Source organism: Nipponia nippon, unplaced genomic scaffold (genome assembly GCF_047370975.1).
Source record: "Nipponia nippon isolate SJK-2023a ecotype South Korea unplaced genomic scaffold, ASM4737097v1 scaffold_6, whole genome shotgun sequence".
In the NCBI taxonomy this organism is placed as follows: Eukaryota; Metazoa; Chordata; class Aves; order Pelecaniformes; family Threskiornithidae; genus Nipponia; species Nipponia nippon.
Window position 1 is genome coordinate 69,995,262 of NW_028262380.1, and position 13,662 is coordinate 70,008,923.

Here is a 13,662-nt window from a genome sequence, read left to right on the forward strand (position 1 = left end):
CCCGAGGAATTATTCTTCCTGCCCTACAGAGTCAAGGCTCAAAAATAAGGCTGCCCTGCAAGTGTTTCAGAGCTCATTAAAGCTCCCTCTCAAAGAAAAGCCTTTGGACAGATCGCTTGCTTTTTTCCCTCAGTCAGTGCCTCTTCGTCTGAAGAAGGAGAGAGCGGAAAGTATAGATACATGTGTTTGGGTGCTTGTATCTAACTGTATGCCTGTGTATATAAAAACCAACATGGGACTCAGGAGCTGCACCGTTTTACAGAAGGCCTTTGCTTTTCGTGAGGACCTGGGAATCAGTTAGGTTTGTGGGAGACCTACACAGCTTGTTCATGGAAATGGAGCCTCATTTACCAACAGAGGGTGGGATGGGGTTTAACTAAGAGGACTCTACAGATGTGATCTTGTGTTTTTCTTGCCCAAAAGATTCTTCATGTTTAAACATACACCTGTGTTCTATAATTTTAAAGGCACTGTAGAATTATATCTGTAGCTTGCTTGGTTTTGTGAGTGCTGTGGTGAGAAACATTTTCTTTGGTGGTGGCCTGGTATTTTATTAGAGAAATAAGGTCTTTGGATAGAAGATGCCATGTAAATGTAAAGTAGAAGTACCCGTTTCTTGCTGTCACCGTGTTTGTTTTATAAGGAAGAACATAAAGGAGCAGCAGCAGGCAGAGGCCCTCTGACCAGCTTAGAAGAGAGCTATGTAATGGAATTAACTGTCAGAGCACAGTGAGTTTAGCTATTTCCATGTGTGAATTATTTTCACTGGAGTAATGGACATTAATGTAAAAGTTAATTCGATTATAAAATACCAGTTCATCTTTCTGATGGTTTCATTACCAAGTTGAACAGAGGTTTTGGAGTACCTAGCAGCTGTCTGGCTGCCTTTTAAAATAGGTGGCATAAACTGTCAGAGGAGGTTGAGGGTAGGGGAAGTAAGGGGACAGCCGCTCCTGTGAGCCTTTTGTTTGACTTTGTAGCAATAGTATCAGTTGATGTAGCCGTGTGCTAGCCCAGTTTTGATGAGTATTGATAACAAGCACATTAGCAGATCGCTGTCTGGGTATGACGGTCATGAAAACAGTAGATAAATACCCAAGAACAGCTTCAGGTTTGGTATGGAAATGGTTCTCCAAGCTCAGGATTTTGTAGCTGGTCAGGCAACTTTGTGTCAAGTACACAACTACAGGAGGGTTTAGATCCTTAGATTTAAAACACTGTAGCTAAACCTGCCTGGTAGTAGGTTCACATTTTTATTACTGGAAGTACCATGTAACTATTTCCTAATTAAAATGATTTAATAACGACCTGAAAAGGAAGTCAGTACAGATGTATGGAACATTTTAGCTAAACCACAGCATGTGCTGTGACTCCTATTTATACTACCAGTCCAACAGTGCTTATAGTGTGGTTGAGGCAGACTTCAATACCGCTCATTTTTTGTAGGGTTCAGCCTTGCACTTATGAACTGAGCTACAACATCAAAACGTTCAGCAGCCCTTTTCACCTGCTTCCCTTGTTTCCTGTTACAGTGCTAATTTGTTATCTCTGGGAGTCCACAGCTGCAGCGCCTTTTGGAAACACTTTTCAGTGGCTCTATTTCAAATATTTTTCTAACTTGGAAAGGCAAAAGGGAAGAGTGGGGTCAGAGACAGGAGGTTAGTCAGTTGTGAGACATTTTTGCTCTCTGCACCACCCGGCAAAACCTCACCGACCCCTTGTTCCAAAGGTGTAATTGTATAGAGATGCCTGCTGTTGCTCTGATACTTTCTGAGTATCGATAATAGAAAAGATTTTTTTTTTTTTTTTAAGTCAGAAAAACACTCAAGTAAAAGGAGGTTTCTGTTGATGTCAGAGAATACTGGGACAGAGTCAGAGTACTCTGGGTAGGTTAGGTCCTTGTTGCAACACAGGTGTAATGGCTGATCTTCCATCAGGTTGCGCTGTACAATCTCAATGCATTCATCTGCTTTGGTTACGCAGTGGTTTGATCAAGAATCCAATTTGAAGACAAGTTTTGTAAATGTGGATATATATGATGTAAGTGACACAGTATATTAAGTAAGCCACTAAAGGATTCTGAAATAGGAAAACCATGTTTTGCATTCTTGGGAGATATTGTATCCTTCTCCTTTTAGTCAGCACATTTAAAAAAAGAACCAAAAATATTCCTTTTGATTTTTATTTGTTTCAAGTAAGGCAATAAGCTCTGAGTAAAGAGTAGAATCCAGCTCTGACTGTACAACTGGGTAATAAACATTTGTGTAAATTTGCAGGTACTTTCTAGCATACAACAAAGTGTTTGGAATTATTTTTATTACACAAAACATTATAAAAATGCATCCAATGTATCCATTTCACACTGTATATAAAACACAGCATTTTAAAAATATGTGCCTTGTTAGGAAATGACAGCTGCCAGTGCATTTCTGTTTTAATGAACTTTGACAGAAAGGAACTGTGGCACGTGTTTAGTGCATGCTAATAAAGCAGTAATCGTACTAGTAAATTCACAGGATCTTCAAAGCTACTCTGACTGACACTGTATGACAGTAACCTGCTTGCAGAACAACACTTTACTAAGGTGGTGACAGAAGTGTATTAAATGTGTCATTTGCAGATTTAACCTGTAAAATGAGGTATATTTATACTTGTCAGTAAGTCTCCTAGGTGTATATTCTCCTCCCCACCCCCCCTTCTCTCCTCACTCACCACTTACTGGTTTAACATACCTACAAGCCGTGTTGTAGCTGAGAGAGTCTTGCAAATTTTGAGATACACTTTGAGGATATATTATGCAAATAAGCATCATTATTTGCAGTGCTGCTTCTGAAGCCGCATCCAAAATCGGCCACCTGGAAACCATCCACAACAAATGCCCACTTGCATTCATATCCACTCACTTATTACATTTAATTTTTATAAATGCATACGTGTTGTTCTTTTCTTCATGAGTAATTTTTTAAAAATTTGGATCTGCTGTCTGAAAATGAGTGACTTGTTCATAACATCTGGTATGTGTGTCTTAAAATAGACCCACTTTCCTTCACACTTGTCCATTCTACTCTCAGATTTCCTGTCATGCGTCTGTCTAGACTTGGAGAACATTTGCCCGCTAAATTAAAAAAAAAAAACAAACTACTGCTTCAGACTACTTCAAATAATCCTTAAAGTTTAATTCTATTATGATTCCTGTAAAACCAGACAGTGAGTGGGCAAGGGGTAAGCCTCTCTATATTTTACTAGTGTGTCCTCTTCCATTTCCCGCTCCTTTCTCTTTCATCTGATAAATCTTCTCATAATTCGTAACTAGGTGACTTGGCATGTGCAGCGTGCAGCAGAACAGGACTCTTCACTGGACTCTGGAATGATCAATCTGCTTTTCCCTTTGAATGAAAGCCCATTCTGCTTCACTCCATTGATCTATAATTCTAGAGATGGCAGTAATTCAGGAACAGCATTGACTCAAGTAATTTCTACATCTCTAATAATTTTTCATTGTCTTCATTAAAGATACCAGGACATTATTGGTTAGCTCACTGGAGAGTACCAGTGTAGAAACTGACAAGACACTGTTTTTTCTTTCATCACTCTTATAGTCATACTAAATGTTTCCTCCACCTCCTTGTAATACAGAGATGCAGGGAGTTCGGCAGTGCATACCCTGTCCTAGGGTATGTCTTGTATGTCTTCCTTTTGCTTTTGACAGTGTTCTCTAATGTGTCTGACCTCCAGCATCCTTCTAAAGTGAGTGTGACCGGTCAGAACATAGGAACTTTTCCTTCTTCTTGGTCCTTCCTAGAGCCCTCCGGGTCTATAACCAGCTAACCTGTGTGTTTCTTCTGTTCCACAGTGCAGTTAAATGCAAATCATTTCCGATTTTTAATGTGTAATCATTAAAATTGTCATTGTTAAATGGATGGGGGAGATTTGATCCAAACAAAGTTTGTTGATTAACCAACAATTAAATTCATATAATACTAATAGATTTGACTTTGCAAGAGGATTTCAAAAGCAGGTGGATTTCAATGCAGCCATAGAAACTTCCTGTACAACAGCTCAGGTGCTGAGATAGCTAGTTTGAGTACCTAAGCAGTCTGGCTCTAGCAACACAGATTTCAGTGCTGGCTTCAGAATTGCTGCTAGCTTCAGGAGCAGAGTAGGTTGGCTTTCATGAGCCCCGCGCTGCAGCGGCAAGGCGAATATTGGTTCGCAGTCCAACAGGGTGTCAGCCCACCGACTCTTCTGTATCTTCTCCCTGAATCTTAGCACTTAACAGGGAAAAAATGGGGGAGATGATATTTTAAAGTATTTTGCCATTTCAAAGGTTTTTTGAAAAATCAAATGTGAGCTCTTCATGGCCTGATTTCTTCCTGCCTTGGGCTTGATCAGCTTCGCTGCAAGTACTCTGACTGGGATGCCTGCTGTGGCTGCAGGCTTTGAAAGAGGGTCACGCGGAACCGCATATGCTGGTCTTGCATGCTTTGTGCACCAAAGGAGTTTTTCTTTCACAGGGTATTTTGGCTTGTTCATAGCTCAGTAATGTGCAACTGGTGAAGAGGACTGGGTCCAGAGTACCAGGCAGAATTCCGAAACCCCAACGATTTATTAGCTAAAACAAATTTGGCATTTGTCTGTTTCTCTGCTGCTGCCTGCTGCATGGCCTGTCACATAGCTGAAACACTCGCCAAAGCGCATAAACAGGCTGCTGCGCTTTGCCTGCTGAGCTGCCAGTGGAGCACTCTGCAGAATAAGGTGTCAGTCAGTCAGCAGTCAGATACTAAAAGGCTGACAATGAGAAGGATAAAGTCTATACATGTATATGTATTTTTTCAAAGTCCCATACTTTAACAAATATAATTGACGTTTGCATACGGATGCCCCGTTTCAAGATCTCACATTTTCTGTTGTCACATACCTGGTTTCTGGAACTCTGAAATTATTACGTGCTACTCGCAGAAATCCTCAGTGGAATGTAATCACGTGACATGTTTGCTCAACCATTTTTGTCTTGCTTATTCTTGGACATTGTCTATTTAAGCTGCAGCTATGATGGCTTTTCTTTAGTACAAGTCTCCTGGACGGTTATTGGTGATGGCATCTGTGGCCAAAGCTAGTCTGGAGAGATGAATTATTTAAGGTGACTAATGCTTTTAATGGACTTGATGATCGATAATGCTTATAATAATAATACAATAGCAGAGAAATCTCAGTTGAGAGAGACCTCATGTATGAAAAAACAGTTTCTGGAGGATGAAGAGATCTTTGGGCACATTTTTGCCCATATAAAATGGCCTATTTCCCAGTGATTTTAATAGAATTGTGCCCAGATCTTAGTTTTATCGTGTCTTACAATGGTTGGAGTTTCCTTAAAAAAAAAAACCCTGAAATTATGTGAGAATCTTTTTCTTTTTTTCATTTTTAAAATGCAAGACTTGTGATAAGGAATGAAAGTTTAAAAGAATGATACCTGTGAACCCTGGCAGAAGCTGAAGACAAATGAGAAATATCTGAATGTATTAAGGAAATATTCTATTACTTTAAATCCAGTTCCTTGAGTCACAGCACTTAAATGGTGGAGGACTTACTTCATTCCCATATCTCACTTCATAAAAATGTTTTATCAAGGTGGTTTTTTTTTTTATTTAGACATTTAAAAAAATTTTGAGGCTGTGGAAATGGTTGTTGCAAGGTATTATCTCTTACATTTGTGTTTGAGGGACTTCCCTTGCCAACTTTCCTGGGTGGAATCACATCACACTGGAGTGAAGGTTTCCAGTTTTGATTTGGGAAAGCTGAAAGTAGAAGGGGAAAAGAGAAAACAGTACGTGTGTAGTGAACAAACTCAACTTCCAAGCCAAGTAAACTATTTAAGAAGGAAAGAATGAAGCTGTGGCAGTAATGCCAAACCCAAAGATTCAAAAATGCTACTCTGTAAATGGTTCAGCCTCAAAAATAATAAATATTGGGATTGTTTTATTAGCCTTTGCATTCTTTAGCCATGAGCATTAATGCTTCTAACATCTCTTCAGGCCCAAGGAAATTTTTTTTTTTTTTTTTTAATAGAGCATCAAAGCTAAGACGTTATGCAAGTACATAAGTTCAAGAGCTAAGACTGGAAGAAATACACCATTATGTTAACACAGTCCAGGATAAAACTGCAAGAGTTGTAATGATACCTCATTTAGTGAGAACCAGCTGCAAGGCCCATGCAACAGTAACAGTATATATTGTATGTGAATGTCTCGTTATCAAAAAAATTCGCCAAAAGCCAAGAAGCAGAAAAGTTGCTCTCAGACATTGCAAGCCTAGTGATGGAATTGTCTGGCGTGGCCCAAAAAAAGGACCAGGTGAAGCAGCAGGAAGAAGTCTTCCTCCATCTGTGCCCCAGTTGAAGTTTCTGTGTAATGTGGGATGGACCTGAAAGCTGTTCTCTTGTAGTGAAAAGCCAGGGACAGTGGCAGTAGCACATCTGTTAGCTTCCCGGGGTGTCGGGTCTCCTCTGTTTCACTTGAGGAGATGCAGTTTTAGCCACTGAGGGGAATCTGACCTTTAATGCCGTTTTGCAGGATTAATCACAGAAGAGCTTTGTACCTACCCAAATACAAGGCAGCCCTGAACACTCCTGATTTTATGTGTCTTAGGGAAGAATATTTCTGTAGACTAAAGCAAAGCTGTGACATCTGTTTCTCCCCTCCTTGCCTCATTCTACTGCGCACTTTTCTCCTCAGTATCCCAGCTTCACGCTTCCTCCCCAACCCCGCTCCTGCTCCAATCCCTCTTTCTGTGTACCTTTACCTTTTCTTGCCTTCTCAGCCCTCTTTACTTGATCCTGTTTCTGTCATAAGTCATTTAGTGAAAGTCCTGAGTTCTGGCAGGCCCAGTACAGTAGGCTGCCTTCCACAGCAGCAAATTATTGTTTGATGGGTAGTAGCTCACCTCTATGCTATGGTTCACAGCTCCCTACTCTGTGATCATAAACATAAGGCAAGAGCCTAGTACCTACTCCGGGGGGGGAGGGATGGGTGGGAAATGTGGCCTTATTTTTAGGAAAATTATACTGAACAACTTAACATGAAATGATGCCTTCACAGTGGAAAGTGAAGAATTGCTTTATAATTATATTATCATGAGTTTTGTCCTTTGGGAATGAAATGCAGTAACTTCAGAGGTGGCATCCAGCAGAACAATTTCAGACAGAAAGTGAAGATTGAGTCTGCATGTACAAGAAATTAATGGATAAACACTTTTCCTAAGCCCCACGGATTCTTTGTAAAAAAGGCTTATTAGTTCCCTACATCCAGCTAGTATATGAAGAGCCAGATCCTAAGATGCCTACTCAGTTTTTCCTTTGACAAACTCTGAAGAAGAACTGTGGTTAAAAAAAAACCCAAACAAACAAAAAAACCCCACCTAAGCAACCTCTCAGAATGTGACTTTTAACAGTACTTTTTTCTCATTAGTCAGATCAAACTGTCAGAGGGTGTCTTTGCCTTACAAAGAAGAAGAAATGTGTTTTTTCTTAATAGTCTTTTCACAGAAGGTCCCCTTCATCTCTGACTTTCCCAACAGACTTCAGTCCGGTTCCTTGCATTAGTTCCCAGTGGAGTGGTAGTTCCACACTCCAGCAGTGTTCTGAATCAACAGCCAGTCTTCAGTGATGAGTTTGACATTCATTAATGCTAATTATTCATGCTCTGTGTGTTGTATACTTTGCATGTGTATGGAAACCAGATCTCTACAGCTATTTTGTTTGATTAGCTGAGAGTGCTACCTACATGTTTCCTAAAATCCATTGCTTTGTATGCAAATTATCCTCTCTACTGAAAGCAGGGAAGACATTGCCAAGCCATTTTGTAATGTCCCTAAATACGTGTCTAGAATTGTGGCGGTTGTCATTCAGACTGGGGCTGGTTCCAGGGACTACTGCATAAAGTGTTAAATTTAATACATATTCCCATCTCCAGGTCCACAGCAAACATGGCACGAGATGTGTCATTCTTGAGGGTCATATCTTTTAGATAAGATTTTAAACCGTGATATTTTTTTTTTGCTAAAGGTTGATCACTGATAGTTGCTCTGATTTCTAATTTGGTTAATTATGGTTTATCTAGCTTCCATCTTTCACCTGATTTTTAATGACCTTACATAAGCTGTATTTATTTACATCTGGAAATAGCAGGCAAACGTTCTGTTTTGCAATGCCACTTACTTTTCTCTTCAGGTATGTTTACAACTTTGTAAAAATTATTAAAATGGTTCTCAGTCTCTTACAAAAGCAAACCAGCAAGCTCTCTCACCTTTTGCTGTAAACTACAGTACAATTATACTCTGGTATTTTAGAACAAAATGTGGCCTGTGGTTTGCAAGGTCTCTTCCACGACGGACCTTGCATAGGAATCAGCTAAAGGATGCAATACCAGACTTCACTCCTCCAGAAGATATTTTCCTGCTATATTCCAAACTGAAGAGTGTTGATGTCTGATCCAAAGGAGGGCAGTGTTTTCTTTTTTTTAAAGGGAAGCGTTTCTTTCGGTTTGTTTGAAAAAGGAGTCTGATTGAGAGACTTTTCAACTTTTTTCTTTAATTGAAATTTCTGTGACAGTTGTTGCTTGGGTCAGCAGAGAGCATGGTCAGCTTCCAATTACCAGTAGCTAATGGAGAAATACATTTTACTAAATGATTGCCCTGATATAGTGTCATTGATTTTAAATTATGGATGAGGCAATGAGTGTTTTCATATGCTCACAGAGCAGTTCACAAAGGTGAGTTACGCTAACACATTCTGCGACGTAGTTGTGGCATCCTAGGAATGCATCTCTCATCAGTTACTACAGACTAGCTTGCAAAGTCCAAGGATAGTTCAGTTGCATTTCATTCTGCTAAATATACCTAATATTTATGTAAAGTTTTTGTAAGTATTTTTTTTTTTTACAGAACGTATTTCTGAGTAGAATAGAAAGTGGAACTAAACAAATCTATAAAAGCTCCTGGTTTTGGAAGGAACGTTTGCTCGATTCTAGGAGTGCCAGAGTAATAAAACTCAGCAACGAATTCTTACACACACAGACCAAGGAAGTCAGACCTCAGCATTTCTAGTTCTGCTTTTTGTTGTTCACCCCTAATTTTAGCACTTTTATGCTGTGAATCTAATATCCACAGCACACATCCCCAATTTAAATCAGTTTTGTGTGATGAGGCTCAAGTAAGCAATGCCATTTTCATCTGTGCACACGGAGTTGAAAAGCTAGGCCTTGGCATAGATGAATAAATAATAGGAATTCAAGCTCTTCTGGTGGCTAAGCAATAAGTATAGCAACTAAGAAGGTGTTACTCTAATGATGGTAGGACACTAAAAGCTGAGTTTCTGTGTAAAGCCATGATCATTTACTTGCTGTAGCACCCTAGTGTCACTGAGCCACATCAAGAGCATGGATTACTCACAAGAGGTAATTTAGTGGAGATGCACGCGCTCACTTTCTCCCTCTTTCCATCTCAGTGTGTATATCGAGGCAAAACATTCAGCATCCAACAACTCATTGTCTTTATATCCATACTCATTGTAAGACTGTTAGAGTTGCACATGGGTCATCATGGTTTTGTTGGACCAGATCACTACGTACAGGACTGCACTCTGGTGCAGACTTGAGGCAATCTTGCAGTTATTTTCCAGTAGCTCAAGCATGTGGCCATTTGTTAAGTATGGGGATAAATAATGTACAAATCTCTTAAATGCCATGATTTTAACATATTTTTCCTGTGACCTCTTTTAGGAGGGCATGCAGTTTCTTCTCTATATGCTGACAGTTATACTGTATGGAGATTTGCTCTCTAGGTATTGCATGTAATGTGGCAATAGGACTTATCTTTTAAAAATAATTTTAGTGATATTTGGAGTCTTAAGCCGTTTTGGACAGTATAATTAAAAGGGGACTTTTTACAATTTTCTTCCTTTTCTGGAAAAGCAGTAGCATGATAAAGTTAATATTATATCTGATAAGAGTGTGTTTAGACCAGAGCTCAGTATCCTGATGGATTATGTTAGGGAGCCACCCTATCTAAGTCGGCACAGTAGCTCAGTAAGAGAAAGGCATGCTGAAGAATAGTGGATACTTCTGCTTGTTCTCTGCCGCATGAGAATAAGCAATGGCAAGAGAAGACTAGTCAGAGGTAAGGAGAACAGTCACAATACGTTTTGGAAAGCCACACAGCAGTTCGTATAAGAAAGAAGAATGCTGAAGTTAGCAAGGGATTTGAAAAGGACTCGTGAACTTTACAGAATTTTGGAACAACTTCTGTGATGGAAAACATTTGATTTGTAGGTCTTCCAAAGCTTATTGAGAAATGTTTCAGTTGACTTTGAATTGATTTCTGAACTAATACACCTTAGTAGATAAGATGTGAAGTCATGGACAAAGGGATATGCTTAGTAGCTGGCTGGTTCCTTCCTGCAGCAAAAGATCAAATTCATGAATAGAGAACACTGGCAATATGAAAAAGTTGCATAAACTTTAAAGAACGTTGGAAACATGCAAGAAGGTGTAGTCATTCAGCATGCTTTCTTTTGAGCATAAATAGTCAAGAGACAATCATTAATTCTCTTTGTACAATAGAGCTCTTTGCAGAGTGAGCTTTTGAGTGGAATTGTGGAAATAATAATGAGAAGCAAATTCAGTATGAATGTTTAAAAACAAGTTTGGACATTTTATCTATATCTTTTATTTTGATATTTTTCTAAATGTGCCCAAACTAGATAGTTAAAAATCACAAAAAAGAAAAGCTGTATTGATATCACTGATGATCCCCCATACCTCAAACTCTACCAGTTTTATTCAGTTTTATTCATGATTTTGTACGAGTGCTTTGCTGATACTGTGATCCCTGTTTAACAGAAAGGGATATAGAGAATGCCTCCTTAAGCTGAAGTCTGGCAGCAGAACTGGGAACTTATTGTGAGTTTCCCATGTCCTAGTCAGTACTAGATCCATTATGAAACACATCCTTAGAAGAAATATTATTTATGAGGAGATATTAGAGGAATTTTATGGCTTTACCTTAGCAAAGCCACATGCTTCTGGATATTTAGACTAGGTAAGTAGCAAGGATGGAGGAGAGTTATATGGAGTGGTATGCTAGAAGTAAAGGGATGAAATTTAAAGGGGTAAAATCTAATCCAGATCAGGCTGTTTTGACTACAGAACAACTGTAGTCAGGTTATAACATGTGTGCAAACCTGCTCCATCACCAGAAACTCTGAGAACCAGGCTGGATAAAATGATAGGGAATGTGCCTGTGGGGAGAGCTGGACTGGGTTGCATAACTGGATGTATTAAATTCATTCATGTAGAACGAAGAATAAAGAAAAGGTCTGCAGATGGACAGGTGAGATGCTTACCTCAAATACTTGAACTCATGAGACACGGGGGAGGAAAACTGGGTTTGTAATGCTGAGTTTCCCTGTACCATAGTTGCCTTCATAGTAAAACTTACCTCTGGATTTAATCTAGAGTGCAGTAGTTTGTAAGGTTCTTGCTTACAAATGTGCCAACAGCCCTGACAAAATGCTTTTTCCTAATTTTTTAACTCTAAAATATTTTTGGTTTCTGCCAAAATAGATTTTTAAAAACATTTTGCCAGAAATGCTACCTAGAAATATTACGACGTCCTTTAGAAATGAGAAAGTGTGCCAGCATAATTTACATAAAATGTAGTCCTCCTTACAAACATGACTCGAGCTTACTGGCAGCTCCTCAGGCTTCGCCCTGCAGTATTTCCTCAAAGAAGCTGTGAACCTCTTTAGTTTCGTTATTGTTTATATTTATGTTGTGTACCTTAGCCGCAGATGGGGATTTCACTGCTGCTGTACAAATACAGAACAAAAAGATCACTGCTCCAAAGAAATTGCAATTAAGACAAACTATAAAGAGAAGGAAACATGAGGAAACAGTGGGATAATATTGGCAATATGCCAGGCAGTATTTTCAGCACGCTGACAGTCTGACTATTGTCCAAGCTTTTCTTTAGGGCACCAAGGGAAAGAGGGTTCTGAAGGGAATTGTGGAGAAAGATAATAGGGCAATATTGCTGATATGTTGCAACTATCTTTAGGGATCTCCTAATCACCAGGGGAAACATGGCAGAAAGCTCGGGAACGTAAGGATTAGGCACGCAAGCTTGCATCGCAGTGGGATCAGAATGGCGCATCTCGGTAGGGCACAAGAAGATGAGGGAGGAAGAGAACTGGGAAGCCTTAGGAAACAAAATGAGTGAGCTGAGTTCGTAGCAGAGAAGGAGCTGCTATTTGAAAACTACAAGGAGAGAGATGGCCCAGTTGAAAGAATAAGCTAAGAGAAATCATCTTTGCAGTAGCATTTTGAATGAAATAAGACAGACAAGATTGCATCTGTCAAGGCCAAAGAGAAGGGTGTTGTGGTAATCAAGATGAGAATCAGAGTTTCAGCTGTGTGGATGGATAAGGAAAGTCATGGCTTAGATATGTTGTACAGCAAGAATGTACAAGATACACAGGTAGTCTGCTTGTGCTGAACAAATTAACTTCCAATGGAAAGTACAGGTCATCTGTCTCAAGCAGGTGTTTATTAAAACAGTTATCAAACTGTTCATTTGAGAGGAAGTGGGAGGAAGGGTGGCAAGACAGATGAAAGAGGTAAGCAGTAAACTGTAACAAGGTTTTTCAAAGCATTGCTTTTATATGGCAGCATACTGCAGCCAGAGTCTGTCTGCATAAATCTGATTATAAGGTCAAAGTTGGTCTTTTTCATCACTGTTTCAGTGCTTCTCAAATCAGCAGCCTTGGTACTGTAACCTTGCACAAGTATTGTGTGTCCACGCTTAGGGGTGATGATTCTCCTAAGCTAAACTGAAACATAAGGGCCTGCAGGACTCAATAAATACCCCACTGTCTCAAACGCCAGCAGAGCAGCTGACTGGGCTTAAATTATTAACCAAGCCCTGTTTACTGATTTATGGGTTTTCACCAGCCCTGTGTTGCGCTGACAGTAACCACTTACTAGTCAAGTTTGACTTGATTCTCCTTCCTTACTTGATAACAACGTTTGGGTCTTTAAGTGTTATTTACTGAAAGATGCCATTGGCTGGAGTATCCAGTTCATAGTTTTCTCCCAGTTCATGTACAGGTGAACCAGTTTGTTCGTTAGAGTTAAGACCACAGACAGAATCTGGCAAACGAGTGATCACTGAATTTGCTACTCTGGAAATTCTAAGGGTGATAATTGGACCTTTTCTTCTTCTGACGTTCAATCCCTGGAATAAAGCTTTATTGTAAATTAATTTATATAGTTAAAAAGATACATAATTCTGTCTCGGTATTATACCTCACAGAGGATAAAATTAAATCCTAGCTGAGTCAGTACCATGTTCTGTTCCAGGGATCTTTCTCATATGTTCCCCAAACAATCTTTTCTATGTAATACAATGCTAGTTCATGTGAAAGCTAGCTTGTAGCTCAGAGAACTTTCTTGGAACACTTCCCCATGAAATCTTATTGAGAGTTAATGTGAGGGAAGGCTGCCGGCTGCTCCAAACAAGATGATCTCTTGATAGCTACTCCTTTTACTTGGTTGGGTGCCAAATATAAATCCTTAATTCACAAAAGTTGCAGTTGCATGTAGTGAGCTTTTA